Genomic DNA, 18,141 nt, shown 5'->3' with positions numbered 1-18,141 from the left:
ATTTGTTGCTGTGGGGGAAGATTACTGATGCTCAGTGAGGGAAGGTCACCTGCTGAAGAGCACACTGGAAATGACATAGATGTGCTTCGGCTCCAGCTAGAATAGTTGGACAAGAACACTACCAGGCATACTACTGGTTCCAGTTTCAGCTCCTTCTCGACTCTAGGACTTGGACAATTAATGTGGACTTCCTTCACTTTAGGTGCATCACTGGGGAAACCACAAATTCAATAGTTCCAAATTCACCATCATCAAATTCTTGAGAATGAGAAAGGGTAAGAAATGGCTTTTACGTTTTTGATGCCTGCGTTGTCCCAGGCCTACAAGATGCCTTTTCTTGTATGTATACTGTTATCCTTAAGGTTTCAGGTTGGCCCCTTGGATATGAAACTTGAAGACTATTTCTGAATTTCATTGAAAAAGTTGAAAACATTAAAGTTGAAACAGTAAAGCCCAACTAAATTGTTACTAAGAAATACAATCTAAGTAATCTAAGTAACAAACACAATGAGGTAAAGGAATGGAGCAAAGTCTGCCATGCTACAATAGTCAAGAGAAAACCAGCTGAAAGCAGAGGAGCCTGGATTCTGGATTTGCAGAGGGACCTTATAACCATCTTAATATGTCTGTTTGCTCTGCATATGTTTCATCAAATATAGAGTTGATCATAGCTGTGGTTACAGGGTGCTAGAAGAGAAAGCAGAAATAGAATTTGGAGAAATAATTCACAATAAACGTGCTGGATCATGTGTACTATCAAAAAAAGAAAGCCAGTACAGCTATACTCATATCATAGAGCAGACTTCAGGACAAAAACGAGTACTTTATGATCATAAACCCTTTGGTTCCCTGAAGTAAATCTAAAAGTCCTTAATGTACATCACCTGACTGTAGAACTTCAAACTATGTAAGAAAAATCTGATAGATCTATGAGGATTATAGATGGATACTTTCCTCTGTCTACAAAAGAAAGCCACAGCAGACAATCATCAGAGGATCCCCGACTTCAACAGCATAGTCAAGTAGAACTGACATCACAACTGGCTCACTCAACCACACAATACACAGTCCTACGACACTCATATGAAACTGACTCCAAGGGAGACCATAGTCTAGACAATCTTATGCACATTAGTGCATTTAAAACAAGCAGAACCGTGTCATATCTGCCCTCAGGCCATGATGAAATCAATAGCAGCAATAATAAAATCATTAATAGAAAGCCAGAAAAATCCTTGAACACTTTGAGAATGAAAAATATACTTCCACACAAGTCACAGAAAAAAATTCTCACGAAAAATTACAAAGGATTATGAATTAAATAAAAATAAAACTATGCAGACTTTTTCTGTCATTGTGACAAAATATCTCAGAGGGTCAACTAAGAGGAGGAAGGTCAGAGGTCAACTAAGAGAAGGTACCAAGGTCAATGATGAGACCACGGCACCATCATTTTTAGGTATAGGCAAGGCATACATACGTTAGCAAAGAAGAGTGGTGGAGGAAGCTGCTCACTTCATCTTGGCCATGAAACAGAAAGGGGCCAGGGCAAGACAACCCCTTCAATGATAGCTCCACCCTGTGTCCCTGCCTTGTGACCTACATTCTCCAAACAGGTCCCACCTCCCAGCTATGTACTCCGCTAGGAACTCATGGATGGATTAAACCATGGACACTTTCATTCGCATAAGCTGATGACTAACAGCACTCTATGGGACCAAGCTTTCAAAGGCAGGCTTTCGGGGAAGCACTGCCTACCTATGCCAGAGCAAGTCACCTAAGCATGCCGAATGCCCTGGAAGCTCCTGGGAGAAAAGGTCCTAGCAGCAAATCAAGTATTTAAAAAGAAAGTTCTGAAAACAATAACCTGAGCTTTCATTTCCAAAACCTGGAAAAAGGAGAGTAAGCTGATCTAGCACAAACATGAGAAAACAAGGAAATTAAGAGAAATTAGTGAAATAAAAATAGAAAACAGGAATATGTTCAAAGTGCAAGATAGTCTTAGTTCTAATGTATAATATATTCTTATACGAAAATGTTCTTATGTAAAAATGCAACTGACAATGGATATATACAAAGAAAGATTTGTATTATGCTTAAAAAATGAAGCCAATAGAATCTATTAAGGCAAAAGCTCATTTAGCCAAAACATTATCTGTAAGACTCTATCAGTAAGAAGTGAGATGCAAATTACTAATATCAGAAATTAATGAGCTGACATCACTACAGATACCTGACATTAAATAATAATAAATGAATGCCACAACTATTTCTACTCTCTAAATTTGATAACAAAGGTTAACTGGACCACTTTCTTGAAAAGCATAATATGCTAAATTTCTCATAGAAATGGACAATATAAATATACAGTATAAATAGTCCAATCTCTACTAGCTGAATAGACAATAACCTTCCAAACCCAAAAGTAACTTATCTAAACAATATTCACACTGTATCCCATCAGACACTTGTGGGAGAGAGTTGAGGCAGCCTTTGTAGGAGGTGAAAGCATGGGCTCATTCCACGAGGTCAGCCCGTCCCTGATGCCAAGCCCGGAAACCAAAGACACTCAGCCAACTGAATTTAACAGCATCCTAAAAGAATTATTCATTGTGGACAAGCGGGGTGGAAGATGCTGTCTTCCTCTGAAAACCGTTGATGCAATGCATCTGATCAAAAAGCTAAGGTGACCTGTCAATCCACGTTGACTGATCATAGTGAATGAACCACTGCAGTGTGGGGTGTTGGAAATGAGCAGGGATGTGCATACATGGGGCAGGAGTCGGCAGAAACCTTTCTGCAGTTTTGTTAAGAACCTAAAACAGTTCTAAAACAATGAAATCACTAAAACAGATAACAGACAGATATATGGACAGACAGACATAGATGGAACCTCACTGTCAACTGGACTGAATTAAGAATCACCTAGGAGAATGAGCACATGTCTGGCTGTGTCTGAGAAGACAGTTCAGAGAAGACTAGCTAACTGAAGGGCAAAGACGGATACTGAATGTCGGGAGCAGTATCCCACTCATAGGGATCTGAACAGAATAAAACAGGAGAAAGGAGAAAGTGAGCTGGCTGGACACCAGCATTCATTTCTCTCTGCTTCTTGATCCATCAGGGTGAAAGGAAGCTCAGCCAAAACTTCTGCCACCATGAACCGTAGAATAACCCTCAAAGTGGGCTGCGACCTCTAATAACAATAAACCCTTCCCTCTCATACCTGGTAACAGTGATGGAAAAATAATGGATGTGTGCGCGCACACACACACACATGCACAATGAGAAGTGCTGAACAAGGTGGGGAATGCACAGTGCACTCATTTGAGCATACATAAATGCAGAGGCCCAACTTTTGGACTAGACTGGTGGCGGGCCAGCAAGCTCTCAGGATCTGCTGTCTCTATTCCATGAAGGCTATTCTTGGTTGTCAACTGGACTATATCTGAAATTAACTAAAACCCAAGAGGCTGGGTGCACCTGTGAAGGATATTTTTTTCTTAATTAAACCATTTCAAGTGAGAAGACCCACTTCTAATCTGGATCTTTTGAGGTGTGAAGATCCAACTTTAATCTGGACCACACCTATTCCTGGGGGCTCAAATAAAGGATATGGAAAAAGAAAGCTTTTATTTGCCTGCTTCTCTCACTCTCACTGACATTAGAGCCTTCACTGGCATGAAAGCCTACATGTTCAAGATTCTGGCTTATACTGAAGAGCAGCAGACACATCCAGCCTTATGGAATGAACGGCTTCTAGAGTCTTTGACCTTCTGTTCGGGGGGGGTGTGTATATCAGGAAAATGTACATATATATATATATATACATACATATATATATGTGTGTGTGTATGTTTATGTGTATAACAGGAGATTGTGTGTGTGTATATAGATATTAACAGAATATTTTCATTCTATCAGTTCTGTTCCTCTAGAGAACCCTAATACAATTCTCCAGTACTGAAGTTACAGGCACACACAGCCATATTTAACATCATATCCTCATGCCTAAAGAGCAAGTATTCTTATCCAATGAGCCATCTCTGGAAAATTCTGTAAGACTGCCTAGTTCATCATCTTGTAGTTACCAATCTGTAGGCATTTAAGTACATAAAGTTATTCTTCCATAGTATTTCAGTAACAAAGAAAAAGTCTATACGTGGTACATAATTTAAAAACAGGATGAGCAACTACAAGCATCAAGCACTGTGCTGGGCACAGAGAACAAAGCAAGGCATACTCTCAGACTGTGAGCTAAAGTAAATCCTTGCCCCTTAAGCTGCTTCTTGTCTGGTATATAGTTATAGCAACAAGGAAAGTGACTATGAGGACTGAGCCAGTGGGTAAAGTACATGCCATGGGCAGACCAGAGTGTGAGGAATTGAGTGTGGATCTCCAGCACCATGTGAAAGCCAGGCCAAGCAGCACACATCTGGTGCTAGGGAGACGGAGACGCAGACTCCTGGAGCTTACCAGTCAGCCAGCCAAGTCAAAGTGGTGAGCTCCAGCTGGAGTGAGCCATCCTGTCTCCAAAACTGCTGGGAGGGAAGTGACTGAGGAAGACACTCAGCGTCATCTCTGGTCTTAACCCATACCCACATGTACATACACATAAGCACACAGTTATATATAAATCACATATACACGCATACACAGAGAGAAGTCAGCTACTGCAGTTTTAGTTTAGACAATTTGGAAAGTAATTAGAAAAATCCTGTGGCCAAATATTTTTTTAACTGGACTCTGGCAGCTATACAGGAACAAAAGATGATATTGTAGTTTGGGTATGGTCTGAGTGCCCCCTTGTCTCTGAGTACTGAAATTTAATGTCCACTGTGAGGTATTTAAAAAGTACAAAATTAATCTGGTATTGGTTGGAGGCCAGGGTCTTCAGGAAAGTGAAGTGAACAGAATTAGGTAAAGTTATTAGAGTGGTGCTCCATGGTTGAGTTCTGTTAACAATATAGGAAGAGGGAGAAAAGCACACAAGGACGTTCATACACATAAACACACACACACACATACACATTCACATCCACATGTGCTCTGTCTCTTACCTTGTAGTACCTGGTACTATATCTCAGGACTCCACTGGCAAGAACATTATCAGATCTGATCCCCTGATCTTGGATTTCCAGATGTTTGAGATAAAATGAGCCTTAACTTTATAAGGTTAGCCTGCCTTGAGTATTTCATTATAGTAATAACAACTATGAGAAGACTGAAAATAAGCAAGAGCTGACACTGGGAAACCTGTAGTAAGTAGGTCATATGGAAGTTGATAGTGACCTGTACCACCATGAGAAGTGATGAAGAGTGCCTGGATTGCAGAATGCTTTAGTGAAGGACCACAGAACCTCTCAATGCATTGAAAAAGTTAGGTGGGAAAAACAATGGAATTCAAATCAACTCTCCAGGCTTCAAGGAAAAGCTGAAGGAAGGTGAGTATTTCACAAAACATGAGAATATGCTACAAACAACAGTACAAAACACCAATAAGTTGAACGAAATATCTGTGGTATGCCTGGACCTGTAAGTACAGGCATAAACACAGCAATACAGAAAACCAAAGCCAATCCAGTTGTGCAGGCGTGCAGTCAAGCCTGACAAGGAGGGCTGACCCTTCTTTCCTCAAGGGTGCCATCTCTGAGGACTACAGACACTGAAGCATCTGGTAGAGGCTCTCTGGAGCATCTCTCTGCACCATTTGCTTAAAGAAATCAGAATCAAGCAGAAAAATGAAAGGCAGGAGTCAGAGGAGTCCAGAGGAAAGAAATTTAAGTCTCTTAGAAGAAATCCACAGATGCTGTGTATATACTCAAAGGCCTTCTTACCGCTGCAGCTATAAATATAAACATCAGGGCCCATAGACACCATTATCATCAGGACCCACAGACACCAATAACATCAGGGCCTACAGACACCATTAATATCAGGATCCACAGGCACCATTAACATCAGTACTCACAGATACCAATAACATCAGGACCCACAGACTCCAATGACATCAGGACTTACAGGCATTATTAACAGACACATTTGTTAAGTGCTTCTGTTTCACTGAGTGACAATGAGTCAACTGGTGAACACCTTACTGAGAAAGTAATTAGTGGGTGAACCTTTATTTTTTTCTTTTGCATCTCTCCAATTAAACAATCCTTTTGAAAATGTTTTCAAATGCCTCTAATTCTCTGTGACATTTTGGATGGAGGAACCTCGAATTTTCATTTTAGAACTAATTTTTCTAAAACTCTTAAGTCCATAAAAGTGGCTTAATGTTTGTGAATTGAACATCTCATAGGGTATATGTACTAAGACAGTCCCACTTTCAAAGTTTCTTCTTAATAAATAAACTGTAGAAAGAAAGAAAGGCATGTGGATTTGCTAGGGCTATCTGAGAAAATATATTATTATTATTATATATTATATATATTATGTATATGTAATATTATATATGTATATATGTATGTGTGTGTATGTGTGTATGTATATATATATATATATATATATATATATATATATATTACCTCTGACTACAGCCAGAATAAGAATTTACAGATCATTCAACAAAACACCAATATAAAAATCACTGTGTCCATGGTAAAGAGTGCCCAGGGTGTCCATAGGAGCATGAAACCTCACCTCATATATAAAAGCCTTAATGGGCAACCAATCTGGATTTTAGCATGGACAACCCCACACCCTGAGACTCCTTCCCCTTGTGGAAGCCAAGACAGGTAGTCACCCTAAATCTGTCCAGACCCTGACTTCCTGGGTTTTGTCATTCAGTGAATCACAGGGGTGACTCAACCCGAATTTCTTAAAGTAACAATCAGGAGCTCGGCTCCCACACTGCTGAAGTCAGTGGGTTGAAGAGTAAAATCCAATCTCCCTGTGCATCCAAGCACCAAAGCTCTTCACTGCGCTCACCTGTCCATTCTCATCCCTCAATCTTAATATTTATGACCTGACTTTTCCCCTCCATGTTGGGAAACCCTTGAGTGAGAACATTTTCAGAACTGAATAGCTGATAAAAGGAGGAAGAGAAGCTCCTGGCAAGATGTCAGACTGGACAAAGACACTGGCTGCCCCATTCCCTGACAATCTTCATTGGAAAATAAAAACACCATAAGCCCTTGCAGCACCACGCCTTAAAAAAAGGGGCTCAATACTCCAGAAGCCAGTGTCTGCGCTAGAAATGAGATGGGTGGAATTTGATTAAAGAAGGGCAATGGAGGTTGCATGACTGTCTCTGAAAGAGCAGCCTGCCTAATAAATAAATATGCAATCAGATCTGCCACAGAGCCTGGGGAAGCTACAGGTGCTCAGAGGCCAAGGCTGTTGCCACTGAGGGATGCTGTGTGCACACAACCACCTGTGCTCAGATGCTGGGATGTTGCTATTGCTAAGTGTGCTCTGAGAAGGAACCCAGGCCAGGCTACAGCGAGTCACATCTGCTCATACCGCAAGCATCCTTGTGCAGGAAGACACAGAAGTCATGGAGCATGTTCCAATTTACCAAGCTCCCATCGTGGCTGTATGAACACATCTGGCCAGAAAGTTCAGTCCCACAGACAAATCACAAGGAGCCAATAAGTAGCCAGTTCTCTTTGTATAAGGATAAACAGATAACAAATCACTGATTTAGATAAAAATACTACAGTTCAAAGAACTGTCGGAGCCTCTGAAAACAGGCTCAAACTGAGAGAAAGGCATGATGCTAGAAAATACTCAACTTCCTCAGAAGACACTGGATTCTAGAAGATGTTGCGGTTGTTAGAAGGCCCAAACTGATGCAAATGGAATCCCATGAGACTAGTGAGGACTGCTGGTGTTTGTTTTGTTATTAACTAGAACTGTCCCATTGAAAAATCACAGCTGGCATGAATGGCAGAGGGCTTACTAGGAAAAAAAAAATCAGCCTCCAGAAGTAGCTGAAGATATTCCTCTGGAACGCAGAAGGAAATGAAAGGCAAACATGGAAGAGACACGGCACAACACAGAATTTGATCAGTGAAACTAGAGAAAGAAAGAGAAAAAGAACGACCAAAAGATGTCATACATGTTTCCCAAGTTGTGAAAAGAACTGAGTGTTTATAGTACAAAATGCTTGATCGACTATTGAAATTAAATATAAGACATTATGGTTCGTGTCCACATTTAATCCCAGAATATATAGGAGGCAGAGGAAACAGATCTCTACGAGTTTGAGGCGAGCATGGTCTACATATGGAGTTCCAAGCCAGCCAAGGTAACATGATGAGACCTTGTCTCAAAACAAACAAACAAACAACAAAAAAAAATTACAAATGTCGTGATGGTCAAACTTGTCAACTTCATTAGATTTAAAATCACCAGAGAAATACACCTTGGAGTAGGTCTATGAGGGTGTTTCCTGAAAGACCTAACTGAGGAGAAAGACCTACCCGGGAATTAGACACCACCATTCCTCTGACTGGGGTTCTGCAATAAAGAAAAGGGAAAAGCAAGCCATGAGCCAACAGTAACCAGGCCTGCTTCCTGACTGCAGACACAAGGTGACCCACAACCTCGGACACTGGGTAACCATGTCTTCCGAGCTATAATGGACTGCTTTGCCATAATCTACCACAGTAATGAGAAAAATCACTAACACAAATGCCACAACGTTGTCGTGTTCACAGGCTGCAGTATAAATTGGGACAGTTATGAGAACTCCATCTTAGCTGTTTCTTGCATAATAATATTTCATGGGCTATTCAAGGTCTTTGGTGGTTTCACATAAATGGTGAAACCATTTGGTGGTTAGTAACGTTTTTGTTTTAGTCCTGCAAAAAAGAGTTACTGAAATTTTTGATAGGAATTTCAGAAAATTCTAATTCATTTGATGGTAATATGGGCATACTGACAGAACTGGTTCTGCTCATCCATGAACATGGTCTACCCACTCACTTATTTGTGCCTTCAATTTCTTTTAACAGTGTTTTACAGTACTTGGTGTTCAGAACTTTCACTTTCTTGGTTAAACTTATCCTTTCATAATTTTTCAGTATTATTGTAACTGGGACCGCCTATTTTGTATATAACTGCAACTAATTTTTTTATAACTATATCTTGCACTGTTAGTTCTAATGGGTTCTCTCATTTTTTTTTTTTGCATTCTCTTTTTAGAGTTGCTCATATCCAGCATCATCTACAGTCACAGACTGCTTTACTATAACCTTTCAGTTACGAAAGCCTTACATTTCTTTATTTTGCCTTATTGCACCAGCAAGTACCATGCTGATTAGAAGTGGGCATCCCCCCCCCCCAAAAAAAGCCGAGCGATGGTGGCGCACGCCTTTAATCCCAGCACTTGGGAGGCAGAGGCAGGTGGATTTCTGAGTTTGAGGCCAGCCTGATCTACAGAGTGAGTTCCAGGACAGCCAGAGCTATACAGAGAAACCCGGTCTCGAAAAACAAAACAAACAAACAAACAAAAAAGTGGGCAGCCCTGTAGTCTTCACATGCATGTGTGTGTAGTCTTCACATGCATGACACTGAATTTTGAGTCTGTCGAATGTTTTTCTGCATCTGTTACAATAATCACATGACTTATCCTTTTATTCTATTAATACACAATGGTATTCAATATGCATGGGCTAAGCTATCCTACCCACCGTGGATAAATACCAGTAGGTCTTGGTATGTGACCCTTCTATTACTGAGTATGACTTGCTGATAGTTTACGAACTTTTTAATCTGTATTCCTCAGAGAGACTAGGGCTGCCTTTCTCTGCTGTTAGGATCATGACTGAAGATTATGATAGATTCATAACCCACATCTGGAAAATGTTCTTTCCTCTTCAGTTTCCTAGATTCAGTTTTCCTAGTTTAGAAGGATTGCCATAGGCTCTTCTTTAAATGTTTGGTGTTAAACTAGGCTAAGCCCTCAGGGCCTCGGCCTTTCTCTGCCAAGAGGCTGTAATTACTAGTCCCTAATGTCTGTCTGTCTGTCCGTGCTGTTTCTCTTTTTTATCACCAGTCTCCCTCAGCAACCTTTACCTAGGTTACTAAGCTGGTTGATAGAAGGTGGCTATTGACAGCAATCTCTTAAGATCTATTTCAGACTGTGGTTTAAGTTGTTACAACGTTGCATTTCTAATTTTACTTCTCTGCTCTCTTTCTTTTTCTTAATTCAGCTAAATAAACACTTGTTAATTTCGCTGAACTTTTCAAATGACTAAAATCTTAGCTTTGCACATATTTCCTATTGTTTTTCTGGTCTCCATTTCACTTATTTCTCCTCTGATCTTTGCTCCTTCCTTCTTTCTGCTAGTTTGAAATTTGTTTTTTTTTTCCCCCCTTTTCTCCTAGTTTCTTGAGATATAAACTCAGGCTGTTTATTTGCAGTCTTTCCCCTAAGTTATCATGAGCATCCATTATTATGAACTCCCCTCTGCAAGGTGCTTTGGTTGAACCTCAAAAGTTTTAGTACTTTTGTTTCCATTTTCATTTCTCTAAATGTTTTTAGTTCCTTTGTTATTTCATTTTTAAGAAACTGATTTTTGAGGCATTCTGAAATTCCAGTATGTATACATTTTACAGTATGCCTCCTGTCACAGATATTTCTGCATTTGCATCATTGTGATAAAGAAGAAAACATTGGCTTCTTAAAAGTGTCAATACTTGTTTTATGGCAAAATATATCATCTAATTTGGGGTTCACTTCATGTGCAGTACGTACCCTGCTGCTGGACGGGCTATCCCAGACTCGTCAGTTAGCTCTGTTGGGCTGACATGGTTTTCAAGCCTGTTGTTCCTTTATTGATTTTCTGTCTCCATGATCTATCTATCTATTGAAAGTAGAGAGCTGAGCTCTCCTACTATTGTATATATAGTGCTAAATATTTCTTCCCTCAGTTCTAATATCTGCTTTATGTATTTAGGTATGCAAGGGTTCAAGAATGTAGACTTATAACTACTCCACAGATAAAGGCTTACCACTTCTTGTCATTGCACACGACCTGTGCGTCTCATGAGTTTATAACATAAACTCTTCCTTGTCTGACGTATATAGCCTTTGGTTGCCTTTACCTAGGTTACTAAGCTGGTACATAAAGTATGTGGTTCTTCTCTTGCTACCCATTCACTTTCAGAGGGTTATCTGGCTAAGGTAAGTGTCTGACAGGCAGCACAGAGAGCAATCTTTCCTTAGCTCCGGTTTGACTTTCTGCTGTCTCAGGTATTAGCAACTGACCCAACTCAGCACCCACCATCTGGATCATCATGACTGAGCATCCAGGACCATCTGAAGCACACAAGCCTTATGACATACACCCAAGGTAATCACCACCTGTCACAGCAACACAACAGCCATGTTTCACTTTGCTCCATCTCATCATGAGGACACCAGGTCATACATCGGCATATAAGAAGAGAAGTACACCCTGAGGTCTCTGGAGGAAATCACGTACACAGAACTTTATTATGGTAAATTATAGTCGTTCTGTAAGTTCAGGCTATTAATCAGAACTTTTATTACAGCATAATTATAGTTATTCTGTTATACCTATTACTATTAATTTCCTATACCTACCTTATAAATTAAACTATCATAAATTCACATGTATAGAAGAAAATCAGGTTTAGCACCCCAATGGTTTCGGACATCCACTGGGTCTCTTGGACAATGTGACTAAGGAAGAGCTGCTGCAGCTGGGCTTTGTTTTGGGGAATCCATGCAGCAACTCTATAACTGGTCAGGATTAGAGAACTGAATCCATTTATTTATTGCCATTTTTCATTGCTTTCTGTTAGCCTCTTGTTCTGGCCTCTATGATATAGTCCCTAGTCAACAGTGATACAATTGGACTCCTTTGTCCTTACCTTTTGTGTATCCACTACATGTTTCCTAGTTACTATGAGGCCTGTGTAATTTACAGCAACAACAGTCCAGTTTAGTCAAGCTAATAACACACCACAAGGAAGCTGTGCCTCAGTTTCTCCACTCACAATCTGTGCCTGTCAGTTAGAGGCTTCATAATGGATGGCCATTACTAAAGCCAGTAATACTTTATCTCTGAATTTTTATAAGAATTACTAATTTATGCAAGATAATACTTTCTGAATTTTTATGAGTTACTTATTCATGCAACACAATTACTTTATTAGAGAATTCTGAATTATAGTTTTTTGAATTCCTATATCTTGTATTTGTCTAGGAAAGAATTCTCCTTACCATTATTTCTGAAAGACAGCTTTGTCATATATTGTACTATTTACTGGCAGATTTTCTCTGCAAAACTCGAAATATATCATTCATTTTTTTTTCTCTTCTAAGACACCACTAATTTCTAAGAAGGCTGGCCTGCACCCTGGGTCGACAGACAGTTCAGCTGATCCTTGGATTGTCAGAGGCAAGCCTGGACCATGGGTCCATAAATGGGTATCTGACTCAGTTTATGGGAACTAGCTGGAACCTGGCTCAGTAGGAATAGGTCAGAAGGCCTGGCTCACACTCACCACACTAGCTCTAAGAGAGTCTGTGGAAGAAGTAGTCTTAGGTCATAAATCCAGCTGCCCAGCTATGGCCCCTGTACGTGGAACACAGACAGTGCAAAGAAGCCAACACTGGACCTGACCCAGAGTCTAAAGTCATCGAGACAAACCAAGATCCTGGGTCTCTGCAGGCCAGACAGAAGCCTGGGCCAACCTACCATGGGCCTGACATTGGGCAGACTTGACACTTCGGGACAAAGTTAGTTGGGGAGGGTCTGCTGCAGATCCTCTCTTCACTCTGCAGAGTCTGTGCTCACCCCCTCAGTTTTGCATGGCTCAGCCTGAGGGAGAGGTGACAGAGAAACCAAAGAGCCCTTCCTACACTCTTCCTGCTGTACTTAGATTCTGGAGACTCTCCTCTAGATTACCTAGTCGCTATGAAGACATTCTTCATACATAGATAATTGTTCAAATGACATTTCAATGATGGGCTTGGTGCTTAAACTCCTATTTCACCATGTTGCTTGAATGTAGAAGATTAATTTTATACTCAGTTTTAAAAATATGTTATCAAAGAATAATCAGTAAGAGAAATACTAAGGATATGACAGCATTGGGAACTAAATGAAATGCAAATATTAGTGATATATTTTACTTCCTAAAAAAAAAAAAAAACCACTATCAAATATAGGGAAAATGCAAGGAGAATTTAAATAAATATTAAAATATTATTGCTAGTTTACATATTCTTACAGTTTGTAAATTCTCTACAATGAGTATGGCTCATACATTATTAATTTCCCAATACCATTTTTCTTTTCTCTGAAATTCAGATACATCATGTTTGAAAGAATACCTCAATGGAGAGGTATTCATTAACTTAAAAAAAAAAAAAGGCATAGTGAAGCCTATCCAGTGAAGTCTAAGCTGTGTAAATGTACAAGCCTAAATGTGCTTCTATGAGAACACACAGGCCCACGGGTGTGGCCCAGCAGTGACATGCCTACCTGGCACTGCAAGGCCCTGGCTTCCATCCCTAGCCTCACAAAACTACCACATAAGATGGAAGCAGGAGAGCTCACCTCTGTCCTCTTGTTTGAAATTAACCTGTGGAATGTTTGCTTTGTTGTTGCATTTTAAGGAGAATAGAGTCTTGAAGTTAATAATCCATTGCTGCTCTCTAAATCTGCATAAAGATCTCTAATCCTACTTTGGCAAGAACCACCGCTCACTCTCCTCTTCCAAGCTGTGAGCCCTTCCACAGCAATGAGGGCAGAGGGGCTTGGAGAGACCAAAGGGTAAGAAGAGACAAGGTGAGCTGACGGTAGCTTCGAATGAAGTTGTTCTTGCTTTCCTCCTGTTTGGACAGAGCCATCACTCCTGTCTACTATTCAAGTAACATGAGGGGTGAGAATTTCCCACATCCAGTTAATGACTGCAGGAGAGACAGCCCCAGACACCTCCACTTCTGTGCCTTCACATGCTTTCTGACCTTCTAACTTAAGTCTTAAATCCAATTTTTTTAACAGTAACTGAAGAATATGTAAACTGGTAAAAACATTATTTATAACTAGTTGATTTAAATTCTTGTATTTTTCCTCCACTTGATAACATGTTTATTTTTTTAGAAACTGAATATACTATTGCATTGTTTTTTTTAAATCAATGCTTTCATATCCTCTGTAACCATACAATCTTTTATGTTCAAACAAGATGATAAAATAGTTTTAAGATGTCCTGAAGAAAAATCAGAAATCTAAAAAATTAGAGAGGGTAATCTCTCTAAATTATGTACTAAGTTCCTATGTTGAACAAGCCTTTAAGTGCTATATAGTTCACTCATAATCACACATATTCATATACAAAACACACACACACACACACACACACACACACACACAATTTTTCCTAGTCAGAAATGATCAAAAATAGAGTAAATATTCTATTTTACCTTTATGACCAACACATAACATTATGAAATAAAAATAAAGCCAATCTTGGTTTTACTCATTCATGGAAATCCATGCAGTGCACATACGCACATACACACACACACACAGAGACAGAGAGACAGAGACAGAGAATGACAGACAGACAGAAAGACAGAGAGACAGAGACAGGGTTTCTGGTACTGGAAACCTAGGCAGCTACCCAGACTAATGAGGTCATGGATCTTGAAGGAGAATCTACAATTGTCACTTGACTAAATCAACAGAATTCCTAAGTATATTCTAGATACTTCCATCCACAGGTAAGTGTAGGTCTCTTTGCAATGGACAGGGACTCCTGCAGTAAAGCACAACCCATCGCTAAGCAGCCAGCGGGGACAGTGCGAAGCGCAGCCCCACCTGACCCATCTACAGCACAACTGCTGCACCTAAAGCTCAGGGCACATCTCAGAAGCAGGGACAGAAAGACTCTATGAACCAGAGGACCAAGACATATGTTGTGAGACTGAGTGTCCTAGAAATGTCAAGGAATCGCCACCCATGAATCCTCATCAACACGCCTGCCCAAACAAGCCCAGAACAAGAACAATAAGAGACAAGACAACTCAGAAGGCGAAACTCTCATGGGACCCTGACTCATTCATGTATTCAATAACTGCTTATTAAGCACTTACCATTTCCAACTTACTCTGTAGAGGCTTATAGAATAGATAAACCTAACACAGCTCTCACTCTAGGGAGTCGAAAGCACCGCCATCTTCAGCAGAGTCCAGGGAAGAGAAACACAAGGCCCATGACTGCATCATTTGTAGAGAAACCATGAAGAAAGAGCTTTGCTTTGCATTTAAATACACAATTCACTGGACATGTTGTCTTGAGGACAAAAATAAAGTGTTGCACAGCATTAAAGCTCACTTCTGTTTAAAATCTTTACTGAGATCGAACTCATACCACATACAATTCTTCTACTTAGAGATTACAACTGAATGTGTTTTAGCACATCCATATGTTGTGTGACAATCACAAACTACTTTTAGAGCGTTTCTCCTTTCAAAAGGAGTCTTGGGGCCTGGGAAGATGGCTCAGTAGACAAGAGCACTTTAAATAAGTATGAAGATTTAAGTTCAAATGTCATGTGAGTACAGAATTTATGAGAGAACTCTGGTGTGGCAATGTATGCCAGTAAGCCCAGCCCTGGGGGAGGGCTGAGCTGGGAGGATCGCTGGGACTTGCTTGCCACCAGCCTAGCTCCAAGAGAGTCAGACAGAGGAATGGAGGAGGACACTTGTCATCCTCCTCTGACCTCTGTGCATCAAGCACTACACACACATGCATGCACACCACTACATGCACGTACATATCCCAAACTCACAAACATACATTTTTTAAGAAGGAGTACCCTGTACACATCAGTATTTAATCTCCATCAATTTCTCTGTGCCTGGGAGTCACAGCAAAACAACCATTTCCTGATGATCTTGTAATAGGGAGTAAACACAGCATATAAAGGTTTCCAGCAAGGGCTCATCTCTCACTAGACACTCATCACGTGAGTAGGAGGCAAAATTCAAGAGATACACCAATGAGCCTGGGTATAGTCTGAAAGTGTCAGAGAGAAGGAAATCCTTTCAAAAACCGAAGAGCATGCTTGGGCTTCTGTCCACAAGGCATGGTTCTCTCCCAAGCTCTACTGTCATGTGTGAGAAGCTCGGCCTCTGGCCAGATGTGTGAGAGTGAAAGTTCAGGAGACATCCTCACCTGGGCACGAGACCCATCAGCGACCACACGCTCTGCCACTACTGAAAAGATGAGACCGCCAGCCCACAGTCGTATTAGACACGCAGCTAGAACCGTCCTGCCATGTTTCTTCCTTTCAGAGTGAAAACACACATGACAGGTGCTCATTTGGCTGTTCAAGTGCTTTCCACCGAAATGACAACTCCTTGAGCTCACCGGCTGCAGCCTCCGGTTAGAATTTATTACTCTTTCCCTTATTCCCATGCCTCGGCAGAAAGCAGAACATAGCACCTACATCTCAAGGCCTGTGAGAGGTAATAAAGAATAATTATTTTGAATTTATGATTAAGCCATAAATTACGCGTGCTTTCTTAGTTCAGTTGGTCACTTAAGAGGCTGGGGGAGGAAGGGAATGGGGTCAGAAGCACATGACAAAAGCCTTTTGCTTTGAATAAAATGTCTAAATCTAAGCAGGGCCTAGGAACACCTGAAGGATTTACAAAGATACTACAGTCTCCAAGTTAAGTCCTGAGGGAGCCCCCAGTCAGGCTGAGTTAAATCCTAGCGACCTCTGTTATTCCTGCCCACGGGGCGATAGCCTCCAACAAGAGTGCCCATGTTGCCTCGAAAAACAGGAGCAGGCGCCACACTTCAGGTTACACCACATCAAATGTTCACGGTGTTCTGGCCTTGCTGCCGTTAAGCCACAAGTATTTCATACATGGGGAAATAAATCTAAAAAAAAATGACCAGGCTCCATAAGTAAAGGCAGTCTTAACCAAGGTAATACTGCTCCATTCAGCAATGGCCAGATGCTAGCTCCTGTCACCTTCCAGAGCCAACTGGTGAGATTTACCGCTCTTGTTGTTACTGTGTGAGGCGACGGAAATATGCGTGTAAATCCATGAGCTTCAAGGCCCACAGGACTCATCTCGGGGCCTGAGGCAGAAGTGCCTACGTTCAGCTCTGTCCTTGTTCTGCCTCGCCTCCTTGGTTCTCCAGTGTGCTGTGGCCCCGGTCCCAGTGTCTACAGTAAGTCCCTGTACCAAGCATAGCCTGCAAAACACAGGCCCATGTACCTATCCCGACTCCTAACAAGGCCAGAAACAGGGCAGAGGGAAGCTCTCATTATACACTGAGGCCAAGACTGAGAGATGTGCGGACACTGTGGGGCCAAGGATGGTGTAGGGAGCCTGGAACCTGCTCAGAGGGCCAGAAGCCCAACGGCCTTGCTTCACTCCCTCTAAACAATGGTGAGGGGAAATTAGACCCAACAAAGCCAGGTATTTTGATTTCTACTGCCTCATTCTGCTTTGGCCAAGGATTTCACTTCTGGAATTTGACCACTAGGGCTTTGAACTAGCTGGTTATCCTATGAACACCAGACATTTTAAAGTGAGATTCAGCTGGCCTTGAGTCATAAAAGAGATGAGACCAGCCATGACCAGTGACATTTAAGACATCATGATGATACATTAAGGGTCTCAATGTTTATTCACCTTGGTCCCCAAACATCCCGCCTCCACGCCCAGCTCCTGGTTAATGAACAGAATTTAGTTGCTGTCCCTTGAACTGTATAATCTGCTCTACAAAATGCAAACCCAGTTTGTCTCCCAGCACTCCCAAGTCCCTAACTCCCTGGCTACAAGCAGTCTATAGAAAACAGCTGTTGCAGAGTAAATCACGCAACCCTGAGAAACGCCAGAGTGATGGTGGGTTGAGTTGGTTTTTTTTTTTTTTTTCCTTTCCTCCTCTAAGTGTGTTTTGAAGTCCTGGTTGGAAAATTAGTGAAAATTGTAAATCTGTTTGCAAATCTGGTCTTGTCTAACTCTGAGATTAGGGCAAAGATTCCAATTTAAAAGTAAAACCGTGACAACCCCATGAAGTGTGTCCTCAGGCACTGCCAACAGGCTTTCGCTCACGCCCACGGCAGTGGATTTATTACAGGCACCCGACACATTCCCCATCAGACACCCCTGGAGTATTCACTTGA

General features: G+C 41.1%; 1 protein-coding gene and 1 long non-coding RNA gene across 4 annotated transcripts in view; one reads left to right on the top strand and one right to left on the bottom strand.

Annotated features, from left to right (window-relative positions):
• Positions 1–18,141, bottom strand: part of Fto (FTO alpha-ketoglutarate dependent dioxygenase) — a 356,383-nt gene that overhangs the window by 208,366 nt on the left and 129,876 nt on the right. The gene's annotated exons all lie outside the window — the stretch shown is intronic.
• Positions 13,512–15,308, top strand: LOC116069853. The gene is made up of 2 exons (XR_004110163.1): positions 13,512–13,775; positions 15,149–15,308. It is a non-coding gene; the product is annotated as an uncharacterized LOC116069853 (long non-coding RNA).

This window comes from Mastomys coucha, unplaced genomic scaffold, assembly GCF_008632895.1.
Source record: "Mastomys coucha isolate ucsf_1 unplaced genomic scaffold, UCSF_Mcou_1 pScaffold22, whole genome shotgun sequence".
NCBI lineage: Eukaryota > Metazoa > Chordata > Mammalia > Rodentia > Muridae > Mastomys > Mastomys coucha.
Note: the sequence above shows the minus strand (reverse complement) of the source record. Positions and strands in the feature narration are given on the sequence as shown.